Here is a 27447-nt window from a genome sequence, read left to right on the forward strand (position 1 = left end):
CCTTCAAATTCCTTATTCTATACCCCCATGTAATATGGTACTTCACAATTGTCATGGAAAAACGTAAGGGAATCAATCCTTTATGCAAGCTAACCTATGATAGCAATTTCATAATCTTAGTATCATCTTGTAGAATACCTCTATTCATCATGCACATTACTTCACATGAATCTTGCACCAATCCTCTCCTATTTACTCACAGAAATACTTGTTGAATTCGGTTATCTTTAACCCTGCTATCCCTATTTCTTGACCTAATTTTGCTCTAGCTCATGATTCCTTGTAGCCAAGGGTGGGCTTGATGTTCCTCTCTTGGATTAGGGGACCTCTTCACGATTAACATGGAAGGACTCGTGTCCTTCTCTCGACACTTTCTATATAAAAAAACTTTATCATAGCCTCTGGCTATAATTATGGCTTCTGAAATAGAGGATGGTTTTGCATTCTTGACGAGGTTATTCAATGGTAGATTAAGCTTTTAAATGAATCGATGGAGAAGAGTTACCTCATCCATCTCTAGAGCAAATTGGAGAAGTTTAACAAAAGTTTGGTGGTATTCTTTTAGGGTCTTCCTTTCTTGGGTTAGCTCCAAAAATTCATTCATTTTATCCTCTCGAAATCCTCGAGGACAAAACCTTCTCTCGAATGTGTACTTTCATGGCATCCCCCCATAACTAATTCTGGTTCCCCCGTGGTTAGATTGACAACAATGCTTCCAACTAATTTGGCCTTTCTTACGATTTTCAGATGAGCAAGGGTGAACTTGCTTCTTTCATTGTATGCTCTGGGCATCCCACATCCCAAGTTAGACCCATGCTTGTCTGGAATCATACACCTCATCGTCGGGCCGCTGGTGGCGAGAGGACTCAAGGCGGCAGCATGTCGCCCTCTCAGGCTCCATCGTTCCATTCTTTCGCCCCTCAGAGGGATGTCTACGCACTAGGGGTGGCTGATTCACCGCACTAGGGTGGGCAGATTCACCGCACTAGCTTGGGCCCTAAAAACTAGGCAGCATCACAATCACCCGCCTCAATCGGCAAATCTTATTCTCCCAATGGTATGAGGGATACCATGGGCCAACTCTCCGGGCCTTACCAACATCTCCGCCATCCGGCTATACAAGCACAAGAACGGCGCAGCATCAAAGCAGGGAGAGTTGTACCTGTACCTAATTTAACCAAGATAACAATCCATTTACTCAACTAAACCATAGGACTAGAATCTATGTTACCTTCTTAAGAAAACAATCCTTTTCACAAAGATTTTAGCATTTCAACTTGAGATTACGATAAGACATTCTTTATTAAGGCATATGCTGTTGTTTAAAAGAATACAAACTTTAACTAGTAAATCAATCAAATAGATCACTATTAACAATTAATAGAGAAGCCGAGGCCATACCTCAACCCCTAAGAATGATATATAATTGTAAAACAAAAAATATATATATATATACCTTACAAAAATTTATCGTTTATCGTTGCCTTTGCTCGTTAACAAGAGCTTTAGAACTTGACATAAGAGAATAGAGTCTTCTAATACCTTCTCTTACGATTGAAATCATCCGATCATCCCCAAGATTTATCTCCTCTTACTCGTACTGTGACTTTTCTCTCTTTCGAAGGTCTATGGCAAAATAGCCTTCTCTTGCAAGGCTACGGCATACTATTCTTTATTTAAAAGAAAAGCTATGGAGTTCTGGTCTCTTCCTCCGAAAGACCACAGCAATCTAACCTTCTCTTCTAGCATATTAGATAAGAATGAAGGGATATATATACATCTCAAGCTCTAGGATTACCTTGAGGCTACTTGTTGTCGTCTTACAGTTTTTCTTGCGTAGAGACCTTGACAGAAGCAGCAAACTGTTTCGGCCATAAATCTCTGATAAGAACTGAGAATATGCTCGTATAATCGATCAAAAGAACCGGAAGACATCTAGTCTACAAGCCACCGCGGCGCGGGTAGAATAGGCAAAAACGTCTGTATATAGCTGCAAACTTGCCATCTTTAGAAACGCGTTGCTTTTCCTCATTTTTAGTATGCATGGACTCTAAATATGTAAAAGTACTCTAAATATGACCTCTTATCACCTAAATTCGAATTTCTATTTTTGGAGATACTTATCTCTTAATAGAACTATTCTTGTCTTTTTATTTCTTTTAGGATTTTTGGAACTAATATTTTTATTCTAACACTTTCCTAATGTTTCTAGCCTTATTGCCTCACTCTTCTCTGAGTGCACTCTCTTTCCTTATTGAAATCTATAATAAAGGAGACACATACAGTGTCCCTTAAAGAGTCCCTTATTTCATGTGTTTGGCTCGTTTTGTTGTGCTTCCAAAATATCTTTATTATTCCAAAGTTAATTGGCCTAATTATCCTAATTTCATGCATCCATATACCTCTTATATGATATGAACCTTCAAATTCCTTATTCTATACCCCCATGTAATATGGTACTTCACAATTGTCATGGAAAAACGTAAGGGAATCAATCCTTTATGCAAGCTAACCTATGATAGCAATTTCATAATCTTAGTATCATCTTGTAGAATACCTCTATTCATCATGCACATTACTTCACATGAATCTTGCACCAATCCTGTCCTATTTACTCACAGAAATACTTGTTGAATTCGGTTATCTTTAACCCTGCTATCCCTATTTCTTGACCTAATTTTGCTCTAGCTCATGATTCCTTGTAGCCAAGGGTGGGCTTGATGTTCCTCTCTTGGATTAGGGGACCTCTTCACGATTAACATGAAAGGACTCGTGTCCTTCTCTCGACACTTTCTATATAAAAAAACTTTATCATAGCCTCTGGCTATAATTATGGCTTCTGAAATAGAGGATGGTTTTGCATTCTTGACGAGGTTATTCAATGGTAGATTAAGCTTTTAAATGAATCGATGGAGAAGAGTTACCTCATCCATCTCTAGAGCAAATTGGAGAAGTTTAACAAAAGTTTGGTGGTATTCTTTTAGGGTCTTCCTTTCTTGGGTTAGCTCCAAAAATTCATTCATTTTATCCTCTCGAAATCCTTGAGGACAAAACCTTCTCTCGAATGTGTACTTTCATGGCATCCCCCCATAACTAATTCTGGTTCCCCCGTGGTTAGATTGACAACAATGCTTCCAACTAATTTGGCCTTTCTTACGATTTTCAGATGAGCAAGGGTGAACTTGCTTCTTTCATTGTATCCTCTGGGCATCCCACATCCCAAGTTAGACCTATGCTTGTCTGGAATCATACACCTCATCGTCGGGCCGCTGGTGGCGAGAGGACTCAAGGCGGCAGCATGTCGCCCTCTCAGGCTCCATCGTTCCATTCTTTCGCCCCTCAGAGGGATGTCTACGCACTAGGGGTGGCTGATTCACCGCACTAGGGTGGGCAGATTCACCGCACTAGCTTGGGCCCTAAAAACTAGGCAGCATCACAATCACCCGCCTCAATCGGCAAATCTTATTCTCCCAATGGTATGAGGGATACCATGGGCCAACTCTCCGGGCCTTACCAACATCTCCGCCATCCGGCTATACAAGCACAAGAACGGCGCAGCATCAAAGCAGGGAGAGTTGTACCTGTACCTAATTTAACCAAGATAACAATCCATTTACTCAACTAAACCATAGGACTAGAATCTATGTTACCTTCTTAAGAAAACAATCCTTTTCACAAAGATTTTAGCATTTCAACTTGAGATTACGATAAGACATTCTTTATTAAGGCATATGCTGTTGTTTAAAAGAATACAAACTTTAACTAGTAAATCAATCAAATAGATCACTATTAACAATTAATAGAGAAGCCGAGGCCATACCTCAACCCCTAAGAATGATATATAATTGTAAAAAAAAAATATATATATATATATACCTTACAAAAATTTATCGTTTATCGTTGCCTTTGCTCGTTAACAAGAGCTTTAGAACTTGACATAAGAGAATAGAGTCTTCTAATACCTTCTCTTACGATTGAAATCATCCGATCATCCCCAAGATTTATCTCCTCTTACTCGTACTGTGACTTTTCTCTCTTTCGAAGGTCTATGGCAAAATAGCCTTCTCTTGCAAGGCTACGGCATACTATTCTTTATTTAAAAGAAAAGCTATGGAGTTCTGGTCTCTTCCTCCGAAAGACCACAGCAATCTAACCTTCTCTTCTAACATATTAGATAAGAATGAAGGGATATATATACATCTCATGCTCTAGGATTACCTTGAGGCTACTTGTTGTCGTCTTACAGTTTTTCTTGCGTAGAGACCTTGACAGAAGCAGCAAACTGTTTCGGCCATAAATCTCTGATAAGAACTCAGAATATACTCGTATAATCGGTCAAAAGAACCGGAAGACATCTACTCTACAAGCCACCGCGGCGCGGGTAGAATAGGCAAAAACGTCTGTATATAGCTGCAAACATGCCATCTTTAGAAACGCGTTGCTTTTCCTCATTTTTAGTATGCATGGACTCTAAATATGTAAAAGTACTCTAAATATGACCTCTTATCACCTAAATTCGAATTTCTATTTTTGGAGATACTTATCTCTTAATAGAACTATTCTTGTCTTTTTATTTCTTTTAGGATTTTTGGAGCTAATATTTTTATTCTAACACTTTCCTAATGTTTCTAGCCTTATTGCCTCACTCTTCTCTGAGTGCACTCTCTTTCCTTATTGAAATCTATAATAAAGGAGACACATACAGTGTCCCTTAAAGAGTCCCTTATTTCATGTGTTTGGCTCGTTTTGTTGTGCTTCCAAAATATCTTTATTATTCCAAAGTTAATTGGCCTAATTATCCTAATTTCATGCATCCATATACCTCTTATATGATATGAACCTTCAAATTCCTTATTCTATACCCCCATGTAATATGGTACTTCACAATTGTCATGGAAAAACGTAAGGGAATCAATCCTTTATGCAAGCTAACCTATGATAGCAATTTCATAATCTTAGTATCATCTTGTAGAATACCTCTATTCATCATGCACATTACTTCACATGAATCTTGCACCAATCCTCTCCTATTTACTCACAGAAATACTTGTTGAATTCGGTTATCTTTAACCCTGCTATCCCTATTTCTTGACCTAATTTTGCTCTAGCTCATGATTCCTTGTAGCCAAGGGTGGGCTTGATGTTCCTCTCTTGGATTAGGGGACCTCTTCACGATTAACATGGAAGGACTCGTCTCCTTCTCTCGACACTTTCTATATAAAAAAACTTTATCATAGCCTCTGGCTATAATTATGGCTTCTGAAATAGAGGATGGTTTTGCATTCTTGACGAGGTTATTCAATGGTAGATTAAGCTTTTAAATGAATCGATGGAGAAGAGTTACCTCATCCATCTCTAGGGCAAATTGGAGAAGTTTAACAAAAGTTTGGTGGTATTCTTTTAGGGTCTTCCTTTCTTGGGTTAGCTCCAAAAATTCATTCATTTTATCCTCTCGAAATCCTCGAGGACAAAACCTTCTCTCGAATGTGTACTTTCATGGCATCCCCCCATAACTAATTCTGGTTCCCCCGTGGTTAGATTGACAACAATGCTTCCAACTAATTTGGCCTTTCTTACGATTTTCAGATGAGCAAGGGTGAACTTGCTTCTTTCATTGTATCCTCTGGGCATCCCACATCCCAAGTTAGACCCATGCTTGTCTGGAATCATACACCTCATCGTCGGGCCGCTGGTGGCGAGAGGACTCAAGGCAGCAGCATGTCGCCCTCTCAGGCTCCATCGTTCCATTCTTTCGCCCCTCAGAGGGATGTCTACGCACTAGGGGTGGCTGATTCACCGCACTAGGGTGGGCAGATTCACCGCACTAGCTTGGGCCCTAAAAACTAGGCAGCATCACAATCACCCGCCTCAATCGGCAAATCTTATTCTCCCAATGGTATGAGGGATACCATGGGCCAACTCTCCGGGCCTTACCAACATCTCCGCCATCCGGCTATACAAGCACAAGAACGGCGCAGCATCAAAGCAGGGAGAGTTGTACCTATACCTAATTTAACCAAGATAACAATCCATTTACTCAACTAAACCATAGGACTAGAATCTATGTTACCTTCTTAAGAAAACAATCCTTTTCACAAAGATTTTAGCATTTCAACTTGAGATTACGATAAGACATTCTTTATTAAGGCATATGCTGTTGTTTAAAAGAATACAAACTTTAACTAGTAAATCAATCAAATAGATCACTATTAACAATTAATAGAGAAGCCGAGGCCATACCTCAACCCCTAAGAATGATATATAATTGTAAAACAAAAAATATATATATATATACCTTACAAAAATTTATCGTTTATCGTTGCCTTTGCTCGTTAACAAGAGCTTTAGAACTTGACATAAGAGAATAGAGTCTTCTAATACCTTCTCTTACGATTGAAATCATCCGATCATCCCCAAGATTTATCTCCTCTTACTCGTACTGTGACTTTTCTCTCTTTCGAAGGTCTATGGCAAAATAGCCTTCTCTTGCAAGGCTACGGCATACTATTCTTTATTTAAAAGAAAAGCTATGGAGTTCTGGTCTCTTCCTCCGAAAGACCACAGCAATCTAACCTTCTCTTCTAACATATTAGATAAGAATGAAGGGATATATATACATCTCAAGCTCTAGGATTACCTTGAGGCTACTTGTTGTCGTCTTACAGTTTTTCTTGCGTAGAGACCTTGACAGAAGCAGCAAACTGTTTCGGCCATAAATCTCTGATAAGAACTCAGAATATACTCGTATAATCGGTCAAAAGAACCGGAAGACATCTAGTCTACAAGCCACCGCGGCGCGGGTAGAATAGGCAAAAACGTCTGTATATAGCTGCAAACATGCCATCTTTAGAAACACGTTGCTTTTCCTCATTTTTAGTATGCATGGACTCTAAATATGTAAAAGTACTCTAAATATGACCTCTTATCACCTAAATTCGAATTTCTATTTTTGGAGATACTTATCTCTTAATAGAACTATTCTTGTCTTCTTATTTCTTTTAGGATTTTTGGAGCTAATATTTTTATTCTAACACTTTCCTAATGTTTCTAGCCTTATTGCCTCACTCTTCTCTGAGTGCACTCTCTTTCCTTATTGAAATCTATAATAAAGGAGACACATACAGTGTCCCTTAAAGAGTCCCTTATTTCATGTGCTTGGCTCGTTTTGTTGTGCCTCCAAAATATCTTTATTATTCCAAAGTTAAATGGCCTAATTATCCTAATTTCATGCATCCATATACCTCTTATATGATATGAACCTTCAAATTCCTTATTCTATATCCCCATGTAATATGGTACTTCACAATTGTCATGGAAAAACGTAAGGGAATCAATCCTTTATGCAAGCTAACCTATGATAGCAATTTCATAATCTTAGTATCATCTTGTAGAATACCTCTATTCATCATGCACATTACTTCACATGAATCTTGCACCAATCCTCTCCTATTTACTCACAGAAATACTTGTTGAATTCGGTTATCTTTAACCTTGCTATCCCTATTTCTTGACCTAATTTTGCTCTAGCTCATGATTCCTTGTAGCCAAGGGTGGGCTTGATGTTCCTCTCTTGGATTAGGGGACCTCTTCACGATTAACATGGAAGGTCTCGTGTCCTTCTCTCGACACTTTCTATATAAAAAAACTTTATCATAGCCTCTGGCTATAATTATGGCTTCTGAAATAGAGGATGGTTTTGCATTCTTGACGAGGTTATTCAATGGTAGATTAAGCTTTTAAATGAATCGATGGAGAAGAGTTATCTCATCCATCTCTAGAGCAAATTGGAGAAGTTTAACAAAAGTTTGGTGGTATTCTCTTAGGGTCTTCCTTTCTTGGGTTAGCTCCAAAAATTCATTCATTTTATCCTCTCGAAATCCTCGAGGACAAAACCTTCTCTCGAATGTGTACTTTCATGGCATCCCCCCATAACTAATTCTGGTTACCCCGTGGTTAGATTGACAACAGTGCTTCCAACTAATTTGGCCTTTCTTACGATTTTCAGATGAGCAAGGGTGAACTTGCTTCTTTCATTGTATCCTCTGGGCATCCCACATCCCAAGTTAGACCCATGCTTGTCTGGAATCATACACCTCATCGTCGGGCCGCCGGTGGCGAGAGGACTCAAGGCGGCAGCATGTCGCCCTCTCAGGCTCCATCGCTCCATTCTTCCGCCCCTCAGAGGGATGTCTACGCACCAGGGGTGGCTGATTCACCGCACTAGGGTGGGCTGATTCACCGCACTAGCTTGGGCCCTAAAAACTAGGCAGCATCACAATCACCCGCCTCAATCGGCAAATCTTATTCTCCCAATGGTATGAGGGATACCATGGGCCAACTCTCCGGGCCTTACCAACATCTCCGCCATCCGGCTATACAAGCACAAGAACGGCGCAGCATCAAAGCGCAGGGAGAGTTGTACCTGTACCTAATTTAACCAAGATAACAATCCATTTACTCAACTAAACCATAGGACTAGAATCTATGTTACCTTCTTAAGAAAACAATCCTTTTCACAAAGATTTTAGCATTTCAACTTGAGATTACGATAAGACATTCTTTATTAAGGCATATGCTGTTGTTTAAAAGAATACAAACTTTAACTAGTAAATCAATCAAATAGATCACTATTAACAATTAATAGAGAAGCCGAGGCCATACCTCAACCCCTAAGAATGATATATAATTGTAAAACAAAAAAAAATATATATATATATATATATACCTTACAGAAATTTATCGTTTATCGTTGCCTTTGCTCGTTAACAAGAGCTTTAGAACTTGACATAAGAGAATAGAGTCTTCTAATACCTTCTCTTACGATTGAAATCATCCGATCATCCCCAAGATTTATCTCCTCTTACTCGTACTGTGACTTTTCTCTCTTTCGAAGGTCTATGGCAAAATAGCCTTCTCTTGCAAGGCTACGGCATACTATTCTTTATTTAAAAGAAAAGCTATGGAGTTCTGGTCTCTTCCTCCGAAAGACCACAGCAATCTAACCTTCTCTTCTAACATATTAGATAAGAATGAAGGGATATATATACATCTCAAGCTCTAGGATTACCTTGAGGCTACCTGTTGTCGTCTTACAGTTTTTCTTGCGTAGAGACCTTGACAGAAGCAGCAAACTGTTTCGGCCATAAATCTCTGATAAGAACTCAGAATATACTCGTATAATCGGTCAAAACAACCGGAAGACATCTACTCTACAAGCCACCGCGGCGCGGGTAGAATAGGCAAAAACGTCTGTATATAGCTGCAAACATGCCATCTTTAGAAACGCGTTGCTTTTCCTCATTTTTAGTATGCATGGACTCTAAATATGTAAAAGTACTCTAAATATGACCTCTTATCACCTAAATTCGAATTTCTATTTTTGGAGATACTTATCTCTTAATAGAACTATTCTTGTCTTCTTATTTCTTTTAGGATTTTTGGAGCTAATATTTTTATTCTAACACTTTCCTAATGTTTCTAGCCTTATTGCCTCACTCTTCTCTGAGTGCACTCTCTTTCCTTATTGAAATCTATAATAAAGGAGACACATACAGTGTCCCTTAAAGAGTCCCTTATTTCATGTGCTTGGCTCATTTTGTTGTGCCTCCAAAATATCTTTATTATTCCAAAGTTAAATGGCCTAATTATCCTAATTTCATGCATCCATATACCTCCTATATGATATGAACCTTCAAATTCCTTATTCTATACCACCATGTAATATGGTACTTCACAATTGTCATGGAAAAACGTAAGGGAATCAATCCTTTATGCAAGCTAACCTATGATAGCAATTTCATAATCTTAGTATCATCTTGTAGAATACCTCTATTCATCATGCACATTACTTCACATGAATCTTGCACCAATCCTCTCCTATTTACTCACAGAAATACTTGTTGAATTCGGTTATCTTTAACCCTGCTATCCCTATTTCTTGACCTAATTTTGCTCTAGCTCATGATTCCTTGTAGCCAAGGGTGGGCTTGATGTTCCTCTCTTGGATTAGGGGACCTCTTCACGATCAACATGGAAGGACTCGTGTCCTTCTCTCGACACTTTCTATATAAAAAAACTTTATCATAGCCTCTGGCTATAATTATGGCTTCTGAAATAGAGGATGGTTTTGCATTCTTGACGAGGTTATTCAATGGTAGATTAAGCTTTTAAATGAATCGATGGAGAAGAGTTACCTCATCCATCTCTAGAGCAAATTGGAGAAGTTTAACAAAAGTTTGGTGGTATTCTTTTAGGGTCTTCCTTTCTTGGGTTAGCTCCAAAAATTCATTCATTTTATCCTCTCGAAATCCTCGAGGACAAAACCTTCTCTCGAATGTGTACTTTCATGGCATGGCATCCCCCCATATCTGATTCTGGTTCCCCCGTGGTTAGATTGACAACAGTGCTTCCAACTAATTTGGACGTTCTTACGATTTTTAGATGAACAAGGGTGAACTTGCTTCTTTCATTGTATCCTCTGGGCATCCCACATCCCAAGTTAGACCCATGCTTGTCTGGAATCATACACCTCATCGTCGGGCCGCTGGTGGCGAGAGGACTCAAGGCGGCAGCATGTCGCCCTCTCAGGCTCCATCGCTCCATTCTTCCGCCCCTCAGAGGGATGTCTACGCACCAGGGGTGGCTGATTCACCGCACTAGGGTGGGCTGATTCACCGCACTAGCTTGGGCCCTAAAAACTAGGCAGCATCACAATCACCCGCCTCAATCGGCAAATCTTATTCTCCCAATGGTATGAGGGATACCATGGGCCAACTCTCCGGGCCTTACCAACATCTCCGCCATCCGGCTATACAAGCACAAGAACGGCGCAGCATCAAAGCGCAGGGAGAGTTGTACCTGTACCTAATTTAACCAAGATAACAATCCATTTACTCAACTAAACCATAGGACTAGAATCTATGTTACCTTCTTAAGAAAACAATCCTTTTCACAAAGATTTTAGCATTTCAACTTGAGATTACGATAAAACATTCTTTATTAAGGCATATGCTGTTGTTTAAAAGAATACAAACTTTAACTAGTAAATCAATCAAATAGATCACTATTAACAATTAATAGAGAAGCCGAGGCCATACCTCAACCCCTAAGAATGATATATAATTGTAAAACAAAAAAATATATATATATATACCTTACAGAAATTTATCGTTTATCGTTACCTTTGCTCGTTAACAAGAGCTTTAGAACTTGACATAAGAGAATAGAGTCTTCTAATACCTTCTCTTACGATTGAAATCATCCGATCATCCCCAAGATTTATCTCCTCTTACTCGTACTGTGACTTTTCTCTCTTTCGAAGGTCTATGGCAAAATAGCCTTCTCTTGCAAGGCTACGGCATACTATTCTTTATTTCAAAGAAAAGCTATGGAGTTCTGGTCTCTTCCTCCGAAAGACCACAGCAATCTAACCTTCTCTTCTAACATATTAGATAAGAATGAAGGGATATATATACATCTCAAGCTCTAGGATTACCTTGAGGCTACTTGTTGTCGTCTTACAGTTTTTCTTGCGTAGAGGCTTGATAGAAGCAGCAAACTGTTTCGGCCATAAATCTCTGATAAGAACTCAGAATATACTCGTATAATCGGTCAAAAGAACCGGAAGACATCTACTCTACAAGCCACCGCGGCGCGGGTAGAATAGGCAAAAACGTCTGTATATAGCTGCAAACATGCCATCTTTAGAAACGCGTTGCTTTTCCTCATTTTTAGTATGCATGGACTCTAAATATGTAAAAGTACTCTAAATATGACCTCTTATCACCTAAATTCGAATTTCTATTTTTGGAGATACTTATCTCTTAATAGAACTATTCTTGTCTTCTTATTTCTTTTAGGATTTTTGGAGCTAATATTTTTATTCTAACACTTTCCTAATGTTTCTAGCCTTATTGCCTCACTCTTCTCTGAGTGCACTCTCTTTCCTTATTGAAATCTATAATAAAGGAGACACATACAGTGTCCCTTAAAGAGTCCCTTATTTCATGTGCTTGGCTCGTTTTGTTGTGCCTCCAAAATATCTTTATTATTCCAAAGTTAAATGGCCTAATTATCCTAATTTCATGCATCCATATACCTCTTATATGATATGAACCTTCAAATTCCTTATTCTATACCCCCATGTAATATGGTACTTCACAATTGTCATGGAAAAACGTAAGGGAATCAATCCTTTATGCAAGCTAACCTATGATAGCAATTTCATAATCTTAGTATCATCTTGTAGAATACCTCTATTCATCATGCACATTACTTCACATGAATCTTGCACCAATCCTCTCCTATTTACTCACAGAAATACTTGTTGAATTTGGTTATCTGTAACCCTGCTATCCCTATTTCTTGACCTAATTTTTCTCTAGCTCATGATTCCTTGTAGCCAAGGGTGGGCTTGATGTTCCTCTCTTGGATTAGGGGACCTCTTCACGATTAACATGGAAGGTCTCGTGTCCTTCTCTCGACACTTTCTATATAAAAAAACTTTATCATAGCCTCTGGCTATAATTATGGCTTCTGAAATAGAGGATGGTTTTGCATTCTTGACGAGGTTATTCAATGGTAGATTAAGCTTTTAAATGAATCGATGGAGAAGAGTTATCTCATCCATCTCTAGAGCAAATTGGAGAAGTTTAACAAAAGTTTGGTGGTATTCTTTTAGGGTCTTCCTTTCTTGGGTTAGCTCCAAAAATTCATTCATTTTATCCTCTCGAAATCCTGGAGGACAAAACCTTCTCTCGAATGTGTACTTTCATGGCATCCCCCCATAACTAATTCTGGTTACCCCGTGGTTAGATCGACAACAGTGCTTCCAACTAATTTGGCCTTTCTTACGATTTTTAGATGAGCAAGGGTGAACTTGCTTCTTTCATTGTACCCCCTGGGAATCCCACATCCCAAGTTAGACCCATGTTTGTCTGGAATCATACACCTCATCGTCGGGCCGCTGGTGGCGAGAGGACTCAAGGCGGCAGCATGTCGCCCTCTCAGGCTCCATCGCTCCATTCTTCCGCCCCTCAGAGGGATGTCTACGCACTAGGGGTGGCTGATTCACCGCACTAGGTTGGGCTGATTCACCGCAGTAGCTTGGGCCCTCAAAACTAGGCAGCATCACAATCACCCGCCTCAATCGGCAAATCTTATTCTCCCAATGGTATGAGGGATACCATGGGCCAACTCTCTGGGCCTTACCAACATCTCCGCTATCCGGCTATACAAGCACAAGAACGGCGCAGCATCAAAGCAGGGAGAGTTGTACCTGTACCTAATTTAACCAAGATAACAATCCATTTACTCAACTAAACCATAGGACTAGAATCTATGTTACCTTCTTAAGAAAACAATCCTTTTCACAAAGATTTTAGCATTTCAACTTGAGATTACGATAAGACATTCTTTATTAAGGCATATGCTGTTGTTTAAAAGAATACAAACTTTAACTAGTAAATCAATCAAATAGATCACTATTAACAATTAATAGAGAAGCCGAGGCCATACCTCAACCCCTAAGAATGATATATAATTGTAAAACAAAAAAATATATATATATATATATATACCTTACAGAAATTTATCGTTTATCGTTGCCTTTGCTCGTTAACAAGAGCTTTAGAACTTGACATAAGAGAATAGAGTCTTCTAATACCTTCTCTTACGATTGAAATCATCCGATCATCCCCAAGATTTATCTCCTCTTACTCGTACTGTGACTTTTCTCTCTTTCGAAGGTCTATGGCAAAATAGCCTTCTCTTGCAAGGCTACGGCATACTATTCTTTATTTCAAAGAAAAGCTATGGAGTTCTGGTCTCTTCCTCCGAAAGACCACAGCAATCTAACCTTCTCTTCTAACATATTAGATAAGAATGAAGGGATATATATACATCTCAAGCTCTAGGATTACCTTGAGGCTACCTGTTGTCGTCTTACAGTTTTTCTTGCGTAGAGACCTTGACAGAAGCAGCAAACTGTTTCGGCCATAAATCTCTGATAAGAACTCAGAATATACTCGTATAATCGGTCAAAACAACCGGAAGACATCTACTCTACAAGCCACCGCGGCGCGGGTAGAATAGGCAAAAACGTCTGTATATAGCTGCAAACATGCCATCTTTAGAAACGCGTTGCTTTTCCTCATTTTTAGTATGCATGGACTCTAAATATGTAAAAGTACTCTAAATATGACCTCTTATCACCTAAATTCGAATTTCTATTTTTGGAGATACTTATCTCTTAATAGAACTATTCTTGTCTTCTTATTTCTTTTAGGATTTTTGGAGCTAATATTTTTATTCTAACACTTTCCTAATGTTTCTAGCCTTATTGCCTCACTCTTCTCTGAGTGCACTCTCTTTCCTTATTGAAATCTATAATAAAGGAGACACATACAGTGTCCCTTAAAGAGTCCCTTATTTCATGTGCTTGGCTCGTTTTGTTGTGCCTCCAAAATATCTTTATTATTCCAAAGTTAAATGGCCTAATTATCCTAATTTCATGCATCCATATACCTCTTATATGATATGAACCTTCAAATTCCTTATTCTATACCCCCATGTAATATGGTACTTCACAATTGTCATGGAAAAACGTAAGGGAATCAATCCTTTATGCAAGCTAACCTATGATAGCAATTTCATAATCTTAGTATCATCTTGTAGAATACCTCTATTCATCATGCACATTACTTCACATGAATCTTGCACCAATCCTCTCCTATTTACTCACAGAAATACTTGTTGAATTCGGTTATCTTTAACCCTGCTATCCCTATTTCTTGACCTAATTTTGCTCTAGCTCATGATTCCTTGTAGCCAAGGGTGGGCTTGATGTTCCTCTCTTGGATTAGGGGACCTCTTCACGATTAACATGGAAGGTCTCGTGTCCTTCTCTCGACACTTTCTATATAAAAAAACTTTATCATAGCCTCTGGCTATAATTATGGCTTCTGAAATAGAGGATGGTTTTGCATTCTTGACGAGGTTATTCAATGTAGATAAAGCTTTTAAATGAATCGATGGAGAAGAGTTATCTCATCCATCTCTAGAGCAAATTGGAGAAGTTTAACAAAAGTTTGGTGGTATTCTTTTAGGGTCTTCCTTTCTTGGGTTAGCTCCAAAAATTCATTCATTTTATCCTCTCGAAATCCTCGAGGACAAAACCTTCTCTCGAATGTGTACTTTCATGGCATCCCCCCATAACTAATTCTGGTTCCCCCGTGGTTAGATTGACAACAGTGCTTCCAACTAATTTGGCCTTTCTTACGATTTTCAGATGAGCAAGGGTGAACTTGCTTCTTTCATTGTATCCTCTGGGCATCCCACATCCCAAGTTAGACCCATGCTTGTCTGGAATCATACACCTCATCGTCGGGCCGCTGGTGGTGAGAGGACTCAAGGCGGCAGCATGTCGCCCTCTCAGGCTCCATCGCTCCATTCTTCCGCCCCTCAGAGGGATGTCTACGCACTAGGGGTGGCTGATTCACCGCACTAGGGTGGGCTGATTCACCGCACTAGCTTGGGCCCTAAAAACTAGGCAGCATCACAATCACCCGCCTCAATCGGCAAATCTTATTCTCCCAATGGTATGAGGGATACCATGGGCCAACTCTCCGGGCCTTACCAACATCTCCGCCATCCGGCTATACAAGCACAAGAACGGCGCAGCATCAAAGCAGGGAGAGTTGTACCTGTACCTAATTTAACCAAGATAACAATCCATTTACTCAACTAAACCATAGGACTAGAATCTATGTTACCTTCTTAAGAAAACAATCCTTTTCACAAAGATTTTAGCATTTCAACTTGAGATTACGATAAGACATTCTTTATTAAGGCATATGCTGTTGTTTAAAAGAATACAAGCTTTAACTAGTAAATCAATCAAATAGATCACTATTAACAATTAATAGAGAAGCCGAGGCCATACCTCAACCCCTAAGAATGATATATAATTGTAAAACAGAAAAAAAATATATATACCTTACAGAAATTTATCGTTTATCGTTGCCTTTGCTCGTTAACAAGAGCTTTAGAACTTGACATAAGAGAATAGAGTCTTCTAATACCTTCTCTTACGATTGAAATCATCCGATCATCCCCAAGATTTATCTCCTCTTACTCGTACTGTGACTTTTCTCTCTTTCGAAGGTCTATGGCAAAATAGCCTTCTCTTGCAAGGCTACGTACGGCATACTATTCTTTATTTAAAAGAAAAGCTATGGAGTTCTGGTCTCTTCGTCCGAAAGACCACAGCAATCTAACCTTCTCTTCTAGCATATTAGATAAGAATGAAGGGATATATATACATCTCAAGCTCTAGGATTACCTTGAGGCTACTTGTTGTCGTCTTACAGTTTTTCTTGCGTAGAGACCTTGACAGAAGCAGCAAACTGTTTCGGCCATAAATCTCTGATAAGAACTGAGAATATGCTCGTATAATCGGTCAAAAGAACCGGAAGACATCTAGTCTACAAGCCACCGCGGCGCGGGTAGAATAGGCAAAAACGTCTGTATATAGCTGCAAACATGCCATCTTTAGAAACGCGTTGCTTTTCCTCATTTTTAGTATGCATGGACTCTAAATATGTAAAAGTACTCTAAATATGACCTCTTATCACCTAAATTCGAATTTCTATTTTTGGAGATACTTATCTCTTAATAGAACTATTCTTGTCTTTTTATTTCTTTTAGGATTTTTGGAGCTAATATTTTTATTCTAACACTTTCCTAATGTTTCTAGCCTTATTGCCTCACTCTTCTCTGAGTGCACTCTCTTTCCTTATTGAAATCTATAATAAAGGAGACACATATAGTGTCCCTTAAAGAGTCCCTTATTTCATGTGTTTGGCTCGTTTTGTTGTGCTTCCAAAATATCTTTATTATTCCAAAGTTAATTGGCCTAATTATCCTAATTTCATGCATCCATATACCTCTTATATGATATGAACCTTCAAATTCCTTATTCTATACCCCCATGTAATATGGTACTTCACAATTGTCATGGAAAAACGTAAGGGAATCAATCCTTTATGCAAGCTAACCTATGATAGCAATTTCATAATCTTAGTATCATCTTGTAGAATACCTCTATTCATCATGCACATTACTTCACATGAATCTTGCACCAATCCTCTCCTATTTACTCACAGAAATACTTGTTGAATTCGGTTATCTTTAACCCTGCTATCCCTATTTCTTGACCTAATTTTGCTCTAGCTCATGATTCCTTGTAGCCAAGGGTGGGCTTGATGTTCCTCTCTTGGATTAGGGGACCTCTTCACGATTAACATGGAAGGACTCGTGTCCTTCTCTCGACACTTTCTATATAAAAAAACTTTATCATAGCCTCTGGCTATAATTATGGCTTCTGAAATAGAGGATGGTTTTGCATTCTTGACGAGGTTATTCAATGGTAGATTAAGCTTTTAAATGAATCGATGGAGAAGAGTTACCTCATCCATCTCTAGAGCAAATTGGAGAAGTTTAACAAAAGTTTGGTGGTATTCTTTTAGGGTCTTCCTTTCTTGGGTTAGCTCCAAAAATTCATTCATTTTATCCTCTCGAAATCCTCGAGGACAAAACCTTCTCTCGAATGTGTACTTTCATGGCATCCCCCCATAACTAATTCTGGTTCCCCCGTGGTTAGATTGACAACAATGCTTCGAACTAATTTGGCCTTTCTTACGATTTTCAGATGAGCAAGGGTGAACTTGCTTCTTTCATTGTATCCTCTGGGCATCCCACATCCCAAGTTAGACCCATGCTTGTCTGGAATCATACACCTCATCGTCGGGCCGCTGGTGGCGAGAGGACTCAAGGCGGCAGCATGTCGCCCTCTCAGGCTCCATCGTTCCATTCTTTCGCCCCTCAGAGGGATGTCTACGCACTAGGGGTGGCTGATTCACCGCACTAGGGTGGGCAGATTCACCGCACTAGCTTGGGCCCTAAAAACTAGGCAGCATCACAATCACCCGCCTCAATCGGCAAATCTTATTCTCCCAATGGTATGAGGGATACCATGGGCCAACTCTCCGGGCCTTACCAACATCTCCGCCATCCGGCTATACAAGCACAAGAACGGCGCAGCATCAAAGCAGGGAGAGTTGTACCTGTACCTAATTTAACCAAGATAACAATCCATTTACTCAACTAAACCATAGGACTAGAATCTATGTTACCTTCTTAAGAAAACAATCCTTTTCACAAAGATTTTAGCATTTCAACTTGAGATTACGATAAGACATTCTTTATTAAGGCATATGCTGTTGTTTAAAAGAATACAAACTTTAACTAGTAAATCAATCAAATAGATCACTATTAACAATTAATAGAGAAGCCGAGGCCATACCTCAACCCCTAAGAATGATATATAATTGTAAAACAAAAAAAATATATATATATACCTTACAGAAATTTATCGTTTATCGTTGCCTTTGCTCGTTAACAAGAGCTTTAGAACTTGACATAAGAGAATAGAGTCTTCTAATACCTTCTCTTACGATTGAAATCATCAGATCATCCCCAAGATTTATCTCCTCTTACTCGTACTGTGACTTTTCTCTCTTTCGAAGGTCTATGGCAAAATAGCCTTCTCTTGCAAGGCTACGGCATACTATTCTTTATTTAAAAGAAAAGCTATGGAGTTTTTGTCTCTTCCTCCGAAAGACCACAGCAATCTAACCTTCTCTTCTAACATATTAGATAAGAATGAAGGGATATATATACATCTCAAGCTCTAGGATTACCTTAAGGCTACTTGTTGTCGTCTTACAGTTTTTCTTGCGTAGAGACCTTGACAGAAGCAGCAAACTGTTTCGGCCATAAATCTCTGATAAGAACTCAGAATATACTCGTATAATCGGTCAAAAGAACCGGAAGACATCTAGTCTACAAGCCACCGCGGCGCAGGTAGAATAGGCAAAAATGTCTGTATATAGCTGCAAATATGCCATCTTTAGAAACGCGTTGCTTTTCCTCATTTTTAGTATGCATGGACTCTAAATATGTAAAAGTACTCTAAATATGACCTCTTATCACCTAAATTCGAATTTCTATTTTTGGAGATACTTATCTCTTAATAGAACTATTCTTGTCTTCTTATTTCTTTTAGGATTTTTGGAGCTAATATTTTTATTCTAACACTTTCCTAATGTTTCTAGCCTTATTGCCTCACTCTTCTCTGAGTGCACTCTCTTTCCTTATTGAAATCTATAATAAAAGAGACACATACAGTGTCCCTTAAAGAGTCCCTTATTTCATGTGCTTGGCTCGTTTTGTTGTGCCTCCAAAATATCTTTATTATTCCAAAGTTAAATGGCCTAATTATCCTAATTTCATGCATCCATATACCTCTTATATGATATGAACCTTCAAATTCCTTATTCTATACCCCCATGTAATATGGTACTTCACAATTGTCATGGAAAAACGTAAGGGAATCAATCCTTTCTGCAAGCTAACCTATGATAGCAATTTCATAATCTTAGTATCATCTTGTAGAATACCTCTATTCATCATGCACATTACTTCACATGAATCTTGCACCAATCCTCTCCTATTTACTCACAGAAATACTTGTTGAATTCGGTTATCTTTAACCCTGCTATCCCTATTTCTTGACCTAATTTTGCTCTAGCTCATGATTCCTTGTAGCCAAGGGTGGGCTTGATGTTCCTCTCTTGAATTAGGGGACCTCTTCACGATTAACATGGAAGGACTCGTGTCCTTCTCTCGACACTTTCTATATAAAAAAACTTTATCATAGCCTCTGGCTATACATCCCAAGTTAGACCCATGCTTGTCTGGAATCATACACCTCATCGTCGGGCCGCTGGTGGTGAGAGGACTCAAGGCGGCAGCATGTCGCCCTCTCAGGCTCCATCGCTCCATTCTTCCACCCCTCAGAGGGATGTCTACGCACTAGGGGTGGCTGATTCACCGCACTAGGGTGGGCTGATTCACCGCACTAGCTTGGGCCCTAAAAACTAGGCAGCATCACAATCACCCGCCTCAATCGGCAAATCTTATTCTCCAAATGGTATGAGGGATACCATGGGCCAACTCTCCGGGCCTTACCAACATCTCCGCCATCCGGCTATACAAGCACAGGAACGGCGCAGCATCAAAGCAGGGAGAGTTGTACCTGTACCTAATTTAACCAAGATAACAATCCATTTACTCAACTAAACCATAGGACTAGAATCTATGTTACCTTCTTAAGAAAACAATCCTTTTCACAAAGATTTTAGCATTTCAACTTGAGATTACGATAAGACATTCTTTATTAAGGCATATGCTGTTGTTTAAAAGAATACAAGCTTTAACTAGTAAATCAATCAAATAGATCACTATTAACAATTAATAGAGAAGCCGAGGCCATACCTCAACCCCTAAGAATGATATATAATTGTAAAAAAAAAAAAGAATATATATACCTTACAGAAATTTATCGTTTATCGTTGCCTTTGCTCGTTAACAAGAGCTTTAGAACTTGACATAAGAGAATAGAGTCTTCTAATACCTTCTCTTACGATTGAAATCATCCGATCATCCCCAAGATTTATCTCCTCTTACTCGTACTGTGACTTTTCTCTCTTTCGAAGGTCTATGGCAAAATAGCCTTCTCTTGCAAGGCTACGGCATACTATTCTTTATTTAAAAGAAAAGCTATGGAGTTCTGGTCTCTTCGTCCGAAAGACCACAGCAATCTAACCTTCTCTTCTAGCATATTAGATAAGAATGAAGGGATATATATACATCTCAAGCTCTAGGATTACCTTGAGGCTACTTGTTGTCGTCTTACAGTTTTTCTTGCGTAGAGACCTTGACAGAAGCAGCAAACTGTTTCGGCCATAAATCTCTGATAAGAACTGAGAATATGCTCGTATAATCGGTCAAAAGAACCGGAAGACATCTAGTCTACAAGCCACCGCGGCGCGGGTAGAATAGGCAAAAACGTCTGTATATAGCTGCAAACATGCCATCTTTAGAAACGCGTTGCTTTTCCTCATTTTTAGTATGCATGGACTCTAAATATGTAAAAGTACTCTAAATATGACCTCTTATCACCTAAATTCGAATTTCTATTTTTGGAGATACTTATCTCTTAATAGAACTATTCTTGTCTTTTTATTTCTTTTAGGATTTTTGGAGCTAATATTTTTATTCTAACACTTTCCTAATGTTTCTAGCCTTATTGCCTCACTCTTCTCTGAGTGCACTCTCTTTCCTTATTGAAATCTATAATAAAGGAGACACATACAGTGTCCCTTAAAGAGTCCCTTATTTCATGTGTTTGGCTCGTTTTGTTGTGCTTCCAAAATATCTTTATTATTCCAAAGTTAATTGGCCTAATTATCCTAATTTCATGCATCCATATACCTCTTATATGATATGAACCTTCAAATTCCTTATTCTATACCCCCATGTAATATGGTACTTCACAATTGTCATGGAAAAACGTAAGGGAATCAATCCTTTATGCAAGCTAACCTATGATAGCAATTTCATAATCTTAGTATCATCTTGTAGAATACCTCTATTCATCATGCACATTACTTCACATGAATCTTGCACCAATCCTCTCCTATTTACTCACAGAAATACTTGTTGAATTCGGTTATCTTTAACCCTGCTATCCCTATTTCTTGACCTAATTTTGCTCTAGCTCATGATTCCTTGTAGCCAAGGGTGGGCTTGATGTTCCTCTCTTGGATTAGGGGACCTCTTCACGATTAACATGGAAGGACTCGTGTCCTTCTCTCGACACTTTCTATATAAAAAAACTTTATCATAGCCTCTGGCTATAATTATGGCTTCTGAAATAGAGGATGGTTTTGCATTCTTGACGAGGTTATTCAATGGTAGATTAAGCTTTTAAATGAATCGATGGAGAAGAGTTACCTCATCCATCTCTAGAGCAAATTGGAGAAGTTTAACAAAAGTTTGGTGGTATTCTTTAAGGGTCTTCCTTTCTTGGGTTAGCTCCAAAAATTCATTCATTTTATCCTCTCGAAATTCTCGAGGACAAAACCTTCTCTCGAATGTGTACTTTCATGGCATCCCCCCATAACTAATTCTGGTTCCCCCGTGGTTAGATTGACAACAATGCTTCCAACTAATTTGGCCTTTCTTACGATTTTCAGATGAGCAAGGGTGAACTTGCTTCTTTCATTGTATCCTCTGGGCATCCCACATCCCAAGTTAGACCCATGCTTGTCTGGAATCATACACCTCATCGTCGGGCCGCTGGTGGCGAGAGGACTCAAGGCGGCAGCATGTCGCCCTCTCAGGCTCCATCGTTCCATTCTTTCGCCCCTCAGAGGGATGTCTACGCACTAGGGGTGGCTGATTCACCGCACTAGGGTGGGCAGATTCACCGCACTAGCTTGAGCCCTAAAAACTAGGCAGCATCACAATCACCCGCCTCAATCGGCAAATCTTATTCTCCCAATGGTATGAGGGATACCATGGGCCAACTCTCCGGGCCTTACCAACATCTCCGCCATCCGGCTATACAAGCACAAGAACGGCGCAGCATCAAAGCAGGGAGAGTTGTACCTGTACCTAATTTAACCAAGATAACAATCCATTTACTCAACTAAACCATAGGACTAGAATCTATGTTACCTTCTTAAGAAAACAATCCTTTTCACAAAGATTTTAGCATTTCAACTTGAGATTACGATAAGACATTCTTTATTAAGGCATATGCTGTTGTTTAAAAGAATACAAACTTTAACTAGTAAATCAATCAAATAGATCACTATTAACAATTAATAGAGAAGCCGAGGCCATACCTCAACCCCTAAGAATGATATATAATTGTAAAACAAAAAAAATATATATATATACCTTACAGAAATTTATCGTTTATCGTTGCCTTTGCTCGTTAACAAGAGCTTTAGAACTTGACATAAGAGAATAGAGTCTTCTAATACCTTCTCTTACGATTGAAATCATCGGATCATCCCCAAGATTTATCTCCTCTTACTCGTACTGTGACTTTTCTCTCTTTCGAAGGTCTATGGCAAAATAGCCTTCTCTTGCAAGGCTACGGCATACTATTCTTTATTCAAAAGAAAAGCTATGGAGTTTTTGTCTCTTCCTCCGAAAGACCACAGCAATCTAACCTTCTCTTCTAACATATTAGATAAGAATGAAGGGATATATATACATCTCAAGCTCTAGGATTACCTTAAGGCTACTTGTTGTCGTCTTACAGTTTTTCTTGCGTAGAGACCTTGACAGAAGCAGCAAACTGTTTCGGCCATAAATCTCTGATAAGAACTCAGAATATACTCGTATAATCGGTCAAAAGAACCGGAAGACATCTAGTCTACAAGCCACCGCGGCGCAGGTAGAATAGGCAAAAATGTCTGTATATAGCTGCAAATATGCCATCTTTAGAAACGCGTTGCTTTTCCTCATTTTTAGTATGCATGGACTCTAAATATGTAAAAGTACTCTAAATATGACCTCTTATCACCTAAATTCGAATTTCTATTTTTGGAGATACTTATCTCTTAATAGAACTATTCTTGTCTTCTTATTTCTTTTAGGATTTTTGGAGCTAATATTTTTATTCTAACACTTTCCTAATGTTTCTAGCCTTATTGCCTCACTCTTCTCTGAGTGCACTCTCTTTCCTTATTGAAATCTATAATAAAAGAGACACATACAGTGTCCCTTAAAGAGTCCCTTATTTCATGTGCTTGGCTCGTTTTGTTGTGCCTCCAAAATATCTTTATTATTCCAAAGTTAAATGGCCTAATTATCCTAATTTCATGCATCCATATACCTCTTATATGATATGAACCTTCAAATTCCTTATTCTATACCCCCATGTAATATGGTACTTCACAATTGTCATGGAAAAACGTAAGGGAATCAATCCTTTCTGCAAGCTAACCTATGATAGCAATTTCATAATCTTAGTATCATCTTGTAGAATACCTCTATTCATCATGCACATTACTTCACATGAATCTTGCACCAATCCTCTCCTATTTACTCACAGAAATACTTGTTGAATTCGGTTATCTTTAACCCTGCTATCCCTATTTCTTGACCTAATTTTGCTCTAGCTCATGATTCCTTGTAGCCAAGGGTGGGCTTGATGTTCCTCTCTTGAATTAGGGGACCTCTTCACGATTAACATGGAAGGACTCGTGTCCTTCTCTCGACACTTTCTATATAAAAAAACTTTATCATAGCCTCTGGCTATAATTATGGCTTCTGAAATAGAGGATGGTTTTGCATTCTTGATGAGGTTATTCAATGGTAGATTAAGCTTTTAAATGAATCGATGGAGAAGAGTTACCTCATCCATCTCTAGAGCAAATTGGAGAAGTTTAACAAAAGTTTGGTGGTATTCTTTTAGGGTCTTCCTTTCTTTGGTTAGCTCCAAAAATTCATTCATTTTATCCTCTCGAAATCCTCGAGGACAAAACCTTCTCTCGAATGTGTACTTTCATGGCATCCCCCCATAACTAATTCTGGTTCCCCCGTGGTTAGATTGACAACAGTGCTTCCAACTAATTTGGCCTTTCTTATGATTTTCAGATGAGCAAGGGTGAACTTGCTTCTTTCATTGTATCCTCTGGGAATCCCACATCCCAAGTTAGACCCATGCTTATCTGGAATCATACACCTCATCATCGGGCCGCTGGTGGCGAGAGGACTCAAGGCGGCAGCATGTCGCCCTATCAGGCTCCATCGTTCCATTCTTTCGCCCCTCAGAGGGATGTCTACGCACTAGGGGTGGCTGATTCACCGCACTAGGGTGGGCTGATTCACCGCACTAGCTTGGGCCCTAAAAACTAGGCAGCATCACAATCACCCGCCTCAATCGGCAAATCTTATTCTCCCAATGGTATAAGGGATACCATGGGCCAACTCTCCGGGCCTTACCAACATCTCCACCATCCGGCTATACAAGCACAAGAACGGCGCCGCATCAAAGCAGGGAGAGTTGTACCTGTACCTAATTTAACCAAGATAACAATCCATTTACTCAACTAAACCATAGGACTAGAATCTATGTTACCTTCTTAAGAAAACAATCCTTTTCACAAAGATTTTAGCATTTCAACTTGAGATTACGATAAGACATTCTTTATTAAGACATATGCTGTTGTTTAAAAGAATACAAACTTTAACTAGTAAATCAATCAAATAGATCACTATTAACAATTAATAGAGAAGCCGAGGCCATACCTCAACCCCTAAGAATGATATATAATTGTAAAACAAAAATATATATATATACCTTACAGAAATTTATCGTTTATCGTTGCCTTTGCTCGTTAACAAGAGCTTTAGAACTTGACATAAGAGAATAGAGTCTTCTAATACCTTCTCTTATGATTGAAATCATCCGATCGTACTGTGACTTTTCTCTCTTTCGAAGGTCTATGGCAAAATCGCCTTCTCTTGCAAGGCTACGGCATACTATTCTTTATTTAAAAGAAAAGCTATGGAGTTCTGGTCTCTTCCTCCGAAAGACCACAGCAATCTAACCTTCTCTTCTAACATATTAGATAAGAATAAAGGGATATATATACATCTCAAGCTCTAGGATTACCTTGAGGCTACTTGTTGTCGTCTTACAGTTTTTCTTGTGTAGAGACCTTGACAGAAGCAGCAAACTGTTTCGGCCATAAATCTCTGATAAGAACTCAGAATATACTCGTATAATTGGTCAAAAGAACCGGAAGGCATCTAGTCTACAAGCCACCGCGGCGCGGGTAGAATAGGCAAAAACGTCTGTATATAGCTGCAAACATGCCATCTTTAGAAACGCGTTGCTTTTCCTCATTTTTAGTATGCATGGACTCTAAATATGTAAAAGTACTCTAAATATGACCTCTTATCACCTAAATTCGAATTTCTATTTTTGGAGATACTTATCTCTTAATAGAACTATTCTTGTCTTCTTATTTCTTTTAGGATTTTCGGAGCTAATATTTTTATTCTAACACTTTCCTAATGTTTCTAGCCTTATTGCCTCACTCTTCTCTGAGTGCACTCTCTTTCCTTATTGAAATCTATAATAAAAGAGACACATACAGTGTCCCTTAAAGAGTCCCTTATTTCATGTGCTTGGCTCGTTTTGTTGTGCCTCCAAAATATCTTTATTATTCCAAAGTTAAATGGCCTAATTATCCTAATTTCATGCATCCATATACCTCTTATATGATATGAACCTTCAAATTCCTTATTCTATACCCCCATGTAATATGGTACTTCACAATTGTCATGGAAAAACGTAAGGGAATCAATCCTTTATGCAAGCTAACCTATGATAGCAATTTCATAATCTTAGTATCATCTTGTAGAATACCTCTATTCATCATGCACATTACTTCACATGAATCTTGCACCAATCCTCTCCTATTTACTCACAGAAATACTTGTTGAATTCGGTTATCTGTAACCCTGCTATCCCTATTTCTTGACCTAATTTTGCTCTAGCTCATGATTCCTTGTAGCCAAGGGTGGGCTTGATGTTCCTCTCTTGAATTAGGGGACCTCTTCACGATTAACATGGAAGGACTCGTGTCCTTCTCTCGACACTTTCTATATAAAAAAACTTTATCATAGCCTCTGGCTATAATTATGGCTTCTGAAATAGAGGATGGTTTTGCATTCTTGATGAGGTTATTCAATGGTAGATTAAGCTTTTAAATGAATCGATGGAGAAGAGTTACCTCATCCATCTCTAGAGCAAATTGGAGAAGTTTAACAAAAGTTTGGTGGTATTCTTTTAGGGTCTTCCTTTCTTTGGTTAGCTCCAAAAATTCATTCATTTTATCCTCTCGAAATCCTCGAGGACAAAACCTTCTCTCGAATGTGTACTTTCATGGCATCCCCCCATAACTAATTCTGGTTCCCCCGTGGTTAGATTGACAACAGTGCTTCCAACTAATTTGGCCTTTCTTACGATTTTCAGATGAGCAAGGGTGAACTTGCTTCTTTCATTGTATCCTCTGGGAATCCCACATCCCAAGTTAGACCCATGCTTATCTGGAATCATACACCTCATCGTCGGGCCGCTGGTGGCGAGAGGACTCAAGGCGGCAGCATGTCGCCCTCTCAGGCTCCATCGTTCCATTCTTTCGCCCCTCAGAGGGATGTCTACGCACTAGGGGTGGCTGATTCACCGCACTAGGGTGGGCTGATTCACCGCACTAGCTTGGGCCCTAAAAACTAGGCAGCATCACAATCACCCGCCTCAATCGGCAAATCTTATTCTCCCAATGGTATGAGGGATACCATGGGCCAACTCTCCGGGCCTTACCAACATCTCCGCCATCCGGCTATACAAGCACAAGAACGGCGCAGCATCAAAGCAGGGAGAGTTGTACCTATACCTAATTTAACCAAGATAACAATCCATTTACTCAACTAAACCATAGGACTAGAATCTATGTT

The sequence above is a fragment of the Cibotium barometz genome, chromosome 46, assembly GCF_041138505.1.
Source record: "Cibotium barometz isolate CiBa-2024 chromosome 46, ASM4113850v1, whole genome shotgun sequence".
Taxonomy (NCBI): Eukaryota; Viridiplantae; Streptophyta; class Polypodiopsida; order Cyatheales; family Cibotiaceae; genus Cibotium; species Cibotium barometz.